We start from the raw sequence: 8,853 nt of genomic DNA on the forward strand, positions 1-8,853 counted from the left end.
AGCAGTCTGCTCCTGCACCACAATTCGAAAGCATCAGTTCTTTGGCGCTCAGCCTTCTTTCCGGTCCAACTCTCACATCCATACATGACTACTGGAAAAACCATAGTTCTGATTATATGGACATTTGTCAGCAAAGTGATGCCTCTGATTTTTAATACACTGTCTGGGTTTTTCATAGCCTTTTTTCCAAGAATCAAGTGTCTTTTAATTTTATGACTGAAGTTACCATCCACAGCCCAAGAAAATAAAATCTGTTTCTATTGTTTCCCCATCTATTTGCCATGAAGTGATGGGACCAGATGCCATGATCTTAGTTTTTTGAATGTTGAGTTCAGTACCTGTAATTTTTCTGTTTATATGTGATTTTTCTGTTTATATTTTGTATTTCTTCCTGATTTACTCTTTGGAGATTGTTCCTCTCTAAAAATCTGTCCATTTCTTCTAGGTTGTCCACTTTATTGGGATTTTGGCATTGTCCGATTTATTGGTTGTCCAATTTACTGCTTTGTGGTCCTTTATATTTCTGTGGTGTCTTGTAACTTCCTTTTTCACTTCTAATTTTATTGATTTAGGCCCTCTCCCCTCTTTTCTTGATGAGTCTGGCTAAAGCTTTATCAATTTTGTTTGAAAGAAGCGGCTTTTAGTTTCTATTGTTAGTCTCCATTTCATCTATTTCTGTTCTGATCTTTAAGATTCCTGTTCTTCTACTCAATTGGGGTTTCCTTGGTTCTCCTTTCTCTGGTTGCTTAGGTGTAATGTTATGTTGTTTGTTTGAGGTTTTTCTTGTTTTCTGAGGTAAACTTGTCTTGGTATAAGCTATCTCGGAACTATTTTTACTGCCTCTCATGGGTTTTGGGTCATCATGTTTTTGTTTTCATTTAACTCTAGGTTTTTTTTTTTTTTACCCTTTAACCTCCTCAGTGATCCATTGATTGTTTAGTAGCATTATTGAGCCTCCACATGTTTGTGGGTTTTTTGCAGCTTTTCCTTATAGTTGATGTCTAATCTCATAGTGTTATCGTCAGAAAAGGTGCTTGATATGATTTCAATTGTCTTAAATTTACTGAGGCTTCTGTGGCCCAGCATGTGATCTCTCCTGGAGAATGTGCTGTGTGCACTTGTAAAGTGTGTGTACAGTGAGTCCCCTATAGACAAATGAGTTCTATTCTGAGAGTGCATTCGTAAGTCCAGTTTGTTCATAAGTCTAACAAAGTTAGCCTAGGTCCCCAACTAACACAATCAGATTTATAGTCCGGTACTATAATAGATTTGTAATAGTTTTCCCACAAATAATACATAAAAACAAACAAATAAATATTTTTAATCTTACAGGATGTTGAAAAATACAATGGTACAATGCAATAGATGGCACACGGGGGCTGGCCTTGAGTGAACAGGCAAGAAGAGTTACTGACTGGAGGAAGAGTGGGTATGTGATGGTAGAGCTGAAGGGTCATCAGCGATAGAAGATGGAGACAAGCTGCAGCTTCATTCATGCCTGACACTGATGGCACAGGTTCTGGTTCCTTGCTGGGTTCAGCTCTGTCTACCCTTTTGAAAAAGTGATCCAGTGACATCTGGGCAGTAGATCTTATTTTTCCATCGTAGATGATACAGCAGCACTGGTCTGCCTTCTGAACAGCTGCTGCAGCCTTCATGCACCATTGTACATTCAGGTGCCTCAGAAACTAACAGGGCGTCTTCAAAAAAAAAATAAAAGAAAAACTCTTGACATTTCTTGCACCTTGAATCTCTTTGGCTCTTCAGCTACTTCTTCTTCCTCTTGTCTCTCTTGGTCCTTTCTCTGGGCCTCCAATTCCGTCAGGTCTTTGTTGGTAAGCTCCTCTTGCTGTGCAGCAAGGAATCCAGTGAAGCTGTCCACTTGCAGATCTAGCTCCAGCTTCTTGCTGAGGGTCACTAAGTCGCTGAAGACCTCTTTGGGCTCCTGATCCACTTTCTCTCATCCACAAAAATTATGAATAAACTGTGGGCAAAAGTTCTTCCACTCATGATGACATCTGTAACCTCATGCCAAGCAAAGTAAATTTTTTTTTATGGCTTTGTAGATGTTATAGTCCTTTCAGAATTATCTCAAGGTGGTTCCTGATTTGTCACTCACCTTTACTGCCTGACAAAAAGTGTGACATAAATAATATTTCTTGAAAGTCACTATAACTCCCTCATCAATAGGTTCAATGAGTGACATAGTATTTTGTGGCAGATGTGCTACTTTGATGTCGATTTGTCCACAAATGGGGGGTGGCCCAGAGTATTGTTGACTAGCAAAAGATTATTGAATGTGATATCCTTCTCCAAGCAATATTTCTCTACCTCTAGGATAAAGAATTGGAAAAACCAGTCCTGGAATATGGTCTGTGAAACCCAGATTCTTGGCTTCCCCAGTGACTCAGTGGGATATGCTCCCACCAGTGCAGGAGATGCGGGTTCGATCCCTGGTCCAGGAAGAGCCCCTGGAGATGGAAATGGCAGCCCACTCCAGTATCCTTGCCTGGGAAATCCCATGGAGAGAGGAACCTAGTGGGCTACAGTCCATGGTGTCACAAAGAGTCAGACAGGATTTGGCGACTGAACAACAGCCCAGGCTTTGGGATTACTCTTCCACACAACAGGAAGAGAGCCCTTGGCTATGTGTGTAAGGGTTCTTGGGTTTTCTGGACAATAAATTATGAGAGGCTTAAGCTTCATATTTCCAGAAGCATTGCCACCAAACAACAGAGTTAGCCTGTTCTTTGCTGCTTTATAGGCTGGCATCAACTTTTCATCCTTACTGATGTAACGTTTGTCTGGCTTCATCTTCCAATATAACCCTGTTTCATCCATGTTAAAAACCTGCTCGAATAAATACGCAGCTTCATCAATAATTTCTCAAAGCATTTCAGGAAATTCCTGGGAAACTACTGTATCTGCACTCGCTGCCTCTCCACTTCCTTTCACGTTGTGAAGGTTGGCTCTAGCCTTGAACCGATGAAACCAGCCAAGGCTGACATGAAAAGGCGCCCTCGCATTCTTCATCGTGTTTCTTCTGTAAGTTCTCATAAAGGCTTTCTGCTTTCTCTTGAGTCAGCATTAAGCTGAACGGGACTGAACACTGATGCTGCTCCTGCCTCTATACACTGAGCAATTTCTCCATCTCCTCCCTCACTTTCCCATGCTTCTTCGCTATCTTCATCACCAGGACAGCAGATTTCACATGTTCCATGATCTTGCCCTTGTTCTTTAGAATCACGCTGATGGTTGAACGATTCGTGTTGTAAGAATGAGTGACCTAAAGAATCTGCTGCAATGCAGAAGACCTGGGTTAGATCCCTTCATCGGGGAGATCCCCTGGAGAAGGATCCTTATGCCTCGATCCACTCTCTCAATTGTTTTCACTTTTATTTCCATCTTTATTGTTTGACACTTTCTAGTAGTCCCAGCTATATCACTGCTGCTTTTATGCTTGCTTCTGGACATCCTGGGCTTGAAATAAAGACAAGAATGTACTCTATACAGTACTGTACGGTAAAGTACACAAAAGCACATTCAGGGACTTCCCTGGCAGTCCAGTGGTTAAGAATCCGCCTTCCAATACAGAGGACTCAGGTTCGATCCCTGGTCAGGGATCTAAGATTCCATATGCTTCAGGGCAAGCCAGCACACCACAGCTACTGAGCCCTCGTGCTGCAACTACAAAGAAGCTCACACACCACAACTAAGACCTGACACAGCTAAAAATAAAAATATATTTAAACACACACACACACAACCAGGCCTTGGTGCCAAACCTCTAGGAGAGCTCACACTACACTGATGAATACTCCCTGTTACCTCCACCACCTTATTCCCATAGTGAGCCACAGCTTCCCCCTGCCTCCCCAGGAGATGCTCTGAGACCAGCAGGTAGGTCTGGCTCAGCCTCCTATGGAGTCACTGCTCTGCCCTGTGTCCCAGGGTGCATGAGACATTGCCAAAAGTGACGTGTCTATTTCCCCCAGTTCTGTGGAGTTCCTACTCTAAAGCCCCGCTGGCCTGCCAAGTCAATAGCTCTGGGGGTTCCTCCTCCTGATGCCAGACCCCCAGGGTGGGGAGTCTGCTGTGGGGCTTAAAACTCTCATTCCCGTTTGAGAATTTCTGTGCTGTAATTATTTTTCCCCAGTTTGTGGGTCACCCACTTGAAGAGGTGTGGAATTTGATTACATCATGACTTCACCCCTCCCACCATCTCACTCTGGTTTCTTCTTTATATCTTTAGATGTAGAATATTTTGGAACAGTTTTCAGTCTTTTTATTGATGGTTGTTCAGCAGTTGTGATTTTGGTGTGCTTGTGAGAAGAAGTGAGCTGAAGTTCTCCTACTCTGCCACCCTGTCCAGGAACTCCAGCCACTTTTAAAAAAAATCTATAGCAGGGACTTCCTGGGCAGTGATTAAGACTTCACACTTCCAGTGTAGGAGCTGCATGTTCAATCCCTGGCTGGAGAACTAAGGTACCATGTGCCTTGTGGCATGACAAAAAAAAAAAAAAGCGACTTTTGAAGGACTCTATATCTATTTTGTGAAGAAGCAGGGAAGGATGATGAATTCCTTTATGTGCAAGCATTTGTGCCATTACATCAGGGAAAGCAAGAAAGGAGGGGGTATAAGAGTAAGAATGTTGTTCAGTTGCCAAGTCACTTCTGACTCTTTGCAGCCCCATGGACTACAGCACACCAGGCTTCCTTGTCCTTCACTATCTCCCGGAGTTTGCCCAAGTTCATGTCCATTGAGTTGCTAATACCATGCAACCGTCTCACCCTGTGTCGTCCCCTTCTCTTGCCCTCAATCTTTCCCAGCATCAGGGTCTATTCCAATGAGTTGGTTCTTCGTACCAGGTGGCCAAAGTATTGGGCTTCAGCATCAGTCCTTCCAATGAATATTCAGGGTTATTTCTTCTAGGACTGCCTGATTTGATCTTGCTTTCCAAGATGCTCTCAAGAGTCTTCTCTGGCACCACAGTTTGAAAGCATTGATTCTTCAGCGCTCTGCCTTCTTTACTGTCCTGCTCTCTCATCTGTACATGACTACTGGAAAGACCATAGCCTTGACTATATTGACCTTTGTCAGCAAAGTGATGTCTTTGCTTTTTAACACATTGTCTAGGTTTGTCACAGCTTACCTGCCAAGAAGCAATTGTCTTCTAATTTCATGGCTGAAATGTTGCTTCAAACTGTAACACCTCTGGTTGAGCTAGCTGCCCCAGGTGCTTACACCCACATATTCATCCCTCTGCCACCTTCCATTCCTTTCCAGCCCCAATTCCTGGCATGGGCACTCAGGACTGTCTCTCCTTATTGGGAAAAATTAGAAAATTCTGTGTTAATTTCTGGGGCATAGGACTTAGTCTGGTATCACCATCTAAGACCCAAGAGGGCACCCAGGAGCCACTCCCAGGGCAGGGCAATTTTCATCACTGTTATCTCATATAGGGGGTGAAATGCAAATAATCAGCCAGCTGGGTTTCTTAGACTTTAATTGGATCTTTAATTTAAATCTTCCTTTATAGGAAGGATCCTCTAAACCTGAAGTCCATTTGGCAGCATCCACAGCTGAACCAAACTGGGACCCCAGTGAGGGAAGAACGCCCTTACTAGAGCACCCGCTATCCTTGAATCTCTGCAGATCTTTGAAAGGAGGGACCAAAGCAAAAGCATTTGAACATAATTCAAGAAATTCAGTAAAAAAAAAATCAAAACCTTTCTGAATTTTTCAAAAGGATTTATCAGGCCTACAGATATCATACTAATACAGATCCTGAAGCCCTTGAAAATATCAGAATGGTAAATTTGACCTTTCAGGGGGCAAAGTGCCTTAGATGTCAGGAGAAATTGCAAAATTTAGATGCTGCCTTTGTAATGAACCCTTCTTAATGGGTAGATGTTGCTTTTAAAGTGTTCAATAGGGAAAAACAACAGAAGAAAGAAAAGGCCCCCCTTTCTTGGCAGCAACATTGGGTTTCCCAGAGGGCAGGAAACCCAAAGAGAGGTGAACCACTAAGGGAAGGGAACAGTGTGCTTACTGTAAGGAGGGAGAACATTGGAAAACAGTTAGAGAGGAACACTCCGATGAATGAAGAGGCCAGGGTTTGCCCTGGACTTGAGATGTCTAATTTCCCACAGTAGCCCTGGGTAAAACTGACAGTGGGGAATGAGCTGATTAACTTTCCCGTAGATCTCACCTTGAAGTTTTACAGCAGAACAGCTTGACATCAGAGTCCCACCATGCTTTAAGCCTATAGATAGCGCCCATGAAAACCCCAGGAAAGGAGACAGAGCTTCCCCCCACCCGCCCGCCCCCAGGCCTACAGAAAGGGAAGACCAGAAGTGTACTAACGGCATCCCAGGGAAGGCCAAAAACACAGGGCCATTGCGAATCCCATTAAAAGGGACACTGGGCAACTAATCTAAAACAATATATTCTGAGACAAGATAATTACTTCTTCCACAGATTGACTTGTCAAAATACCAGCTAGAGTATTCAGAAAAGGACCAAGAGAGGGCCAAAGAGTAAGGACACACCTTGGACACTGTTGCCGCACGTTCATAACAGAATCATACACTAAAAAGGAACACCTCTAAAATATGTCAAATGACTAATTTTACCTGGGTTAAGGCCTTGCAAGTTCCCCTGCTATGGATCAGTGGCTTCCAGAAGCAGGCCTAAATTAAGCTCCTTTAAAATACTGTAGGCTGTTCCAGGTGTTAGTCCAGGTGGGAGAATCTATAAATGCTCTAGAAGACCTAGCAATTATCAATTATGCTAAAACTTTGGGTGCTATAATAACCTCTGTTCATGAGTTTGCCTCCAACAGGTCTGTCTATCCAATTGGAGTAGATGGTAATTTCATTGTAGCTGAAGTGTCAACCAATTTTAATTTTGTCCATATACATTTTGGGAACTGGAACCAAAACCCCAAGTTCAATTACAAATAAGATAAAGTGCTAAGTGGTTTTATCAGGTTCAAATAGTTGTAGATAAAAAATGACTGGCTAAAGAGTCTAAGGAATATTTGTTGCCTCAACTCAGTAGGAATGAGCCAGGAAAGTCTTCATCCCTTTTCCTTATAAGATTGTGTACCTAGTCTATCAAATGACTAGTTTATTATTCTAGTATAAACTGCAGGGATGACATTTAACACTTGCTGCTCAGCCAACTTTTACTCCCTAATTCTTTTTAAATAAGATAAATAGAATGGAAAATACGAGCTGATTTGGGTTAGACCTAGAAAATTCCATTCCTTCAGTATCACCCTTCTCCTGACAGCTTAAATTGTTATTTCACATCTGGTGATTAAGAATGTAGTTTTTACCAGAGACTACTGCTGACGGAGTTCAGACTCCTGCTCCTGATTGTCTCTGTCAGAGGAATGAGTGTCTTAGGCAAACAGGGAAGCTGTAACCTCTTCCTGCAATAAACCAGCAGCTCACTGAGCTGGCACCAACTGCTTCCATCGATTTTTCTATATAAATAATTGAAAATGGCTCATATGCTGGTATTTCATACCCATCCTCAGTGACAAGGAAAAGGCCTTAATTTTTGTGACTGATCACAGTTCTCACTGCAAACCTTAGGTGTGAACTGAAGAAGCACTTTCCTTTCTGTGGAAGCACCCCCCCTCCAAAACAAACAAAAATCAAAACACCAAAATTCAGAGGAACCAGGCCAATTTTAGAACTGAGATGAAAAGTTATGGATAGGGGAAATTTACAGAGGCTTCAAACAATGGGAATAAACACAGAAACTGAAAATGGACTTATGAGGTATGTGGAGTACATGTTGAATATCACTACAACGTAAACATTGTCATGCATGCTTAGTTGCTTCAGTCATGTCCGACTCTGCAATCCTGTGGACTATAGCCTACCAGGTTCCTCTGTCCGTGGGGATTCTCCGGGCAAGAATACTGGAGTGGGTTGCCATTTCCTCCTCCAGGGAATCCTCCCAACCCAGGGATTGAACATGGATCACAAAGAGTCAGACAGCGCCACCTGGGAAGTCCCAAATATTGCCATAGGTTTTAAAATTATGAAAGAATCTTCAAAAGTTTGGTTAATATAACATCTAAGTTTAAAACTTTGGTGGTTTTCAGAAAAATGAAGATAGTTTAAAAACAGGTAAATTTAAAAAAAAAACTAAATCAAAGACTGAAACTAAATTGTTAATACTCACTGTGTGTATATGAACACATTTCCAAAGGAAGAGCACGGTGGTTTCCTCTTAAACAGGCAATTCACATTGACTGATATACTATGAAACAAGACCATAGGTCAAGCTGATGGAATTTTTTTCCTTATTAATTTCAACTTTTTTTTTTTTAACTTTTCTTTTAAATTCCCAGGTAGCTCAGATGGTAAAGAATCTGCCTGCAATGCAGGCTCATGCTGGGTTCGTTTTCTGGGCCAGGAAGATCACCTGGAGAAGGGAATGGCAATCCACTCCATTATTCTTGCCTGGAGAATTCCATGGACAGACCACGTGGTCACAGAGTTGGACACAACTGAGCAACTAACACTACACTTGATTTACAATATTGTGTTAGTTTCAGGTATATAGCATACTGATTCAGATACTGTTATTCAGTTGCTAACTTTTGTCCAGTCTTTTCTGACCCCATGGACTGTGCCAGGCTTCCCTGTCCTTCACTATCTCCCAGAGTTTGCTCACACTTATATGCATTGACTTGGTGATGCCATCCAGTCATCTCATCCTCTGTCAGCACCTTCTCCTCCTGCCCTCAGTCTTTCCCAGGATCAGAGTCTTTTCCAATGACTCGGCTCTTCACATCAGATGGCCAATATTTTAGAGCTTCAGCATCAGTC

This window comes from Moschus berezovskii, chromosome 3 (genome assembly GCF_049115385.1).
Source record: "Moschus berezovskii isolate FMDL1 chromosome 3, NW_MosBer_1.0, whole genome shotgun sequence".
In the NCBI taxonomy this organism is placed as follows: Eukaryota; Metazoa; Chordata; class Mammalia; order Artiodactyla; family Moschidae; genus Moschus; species Moschus berezovskii.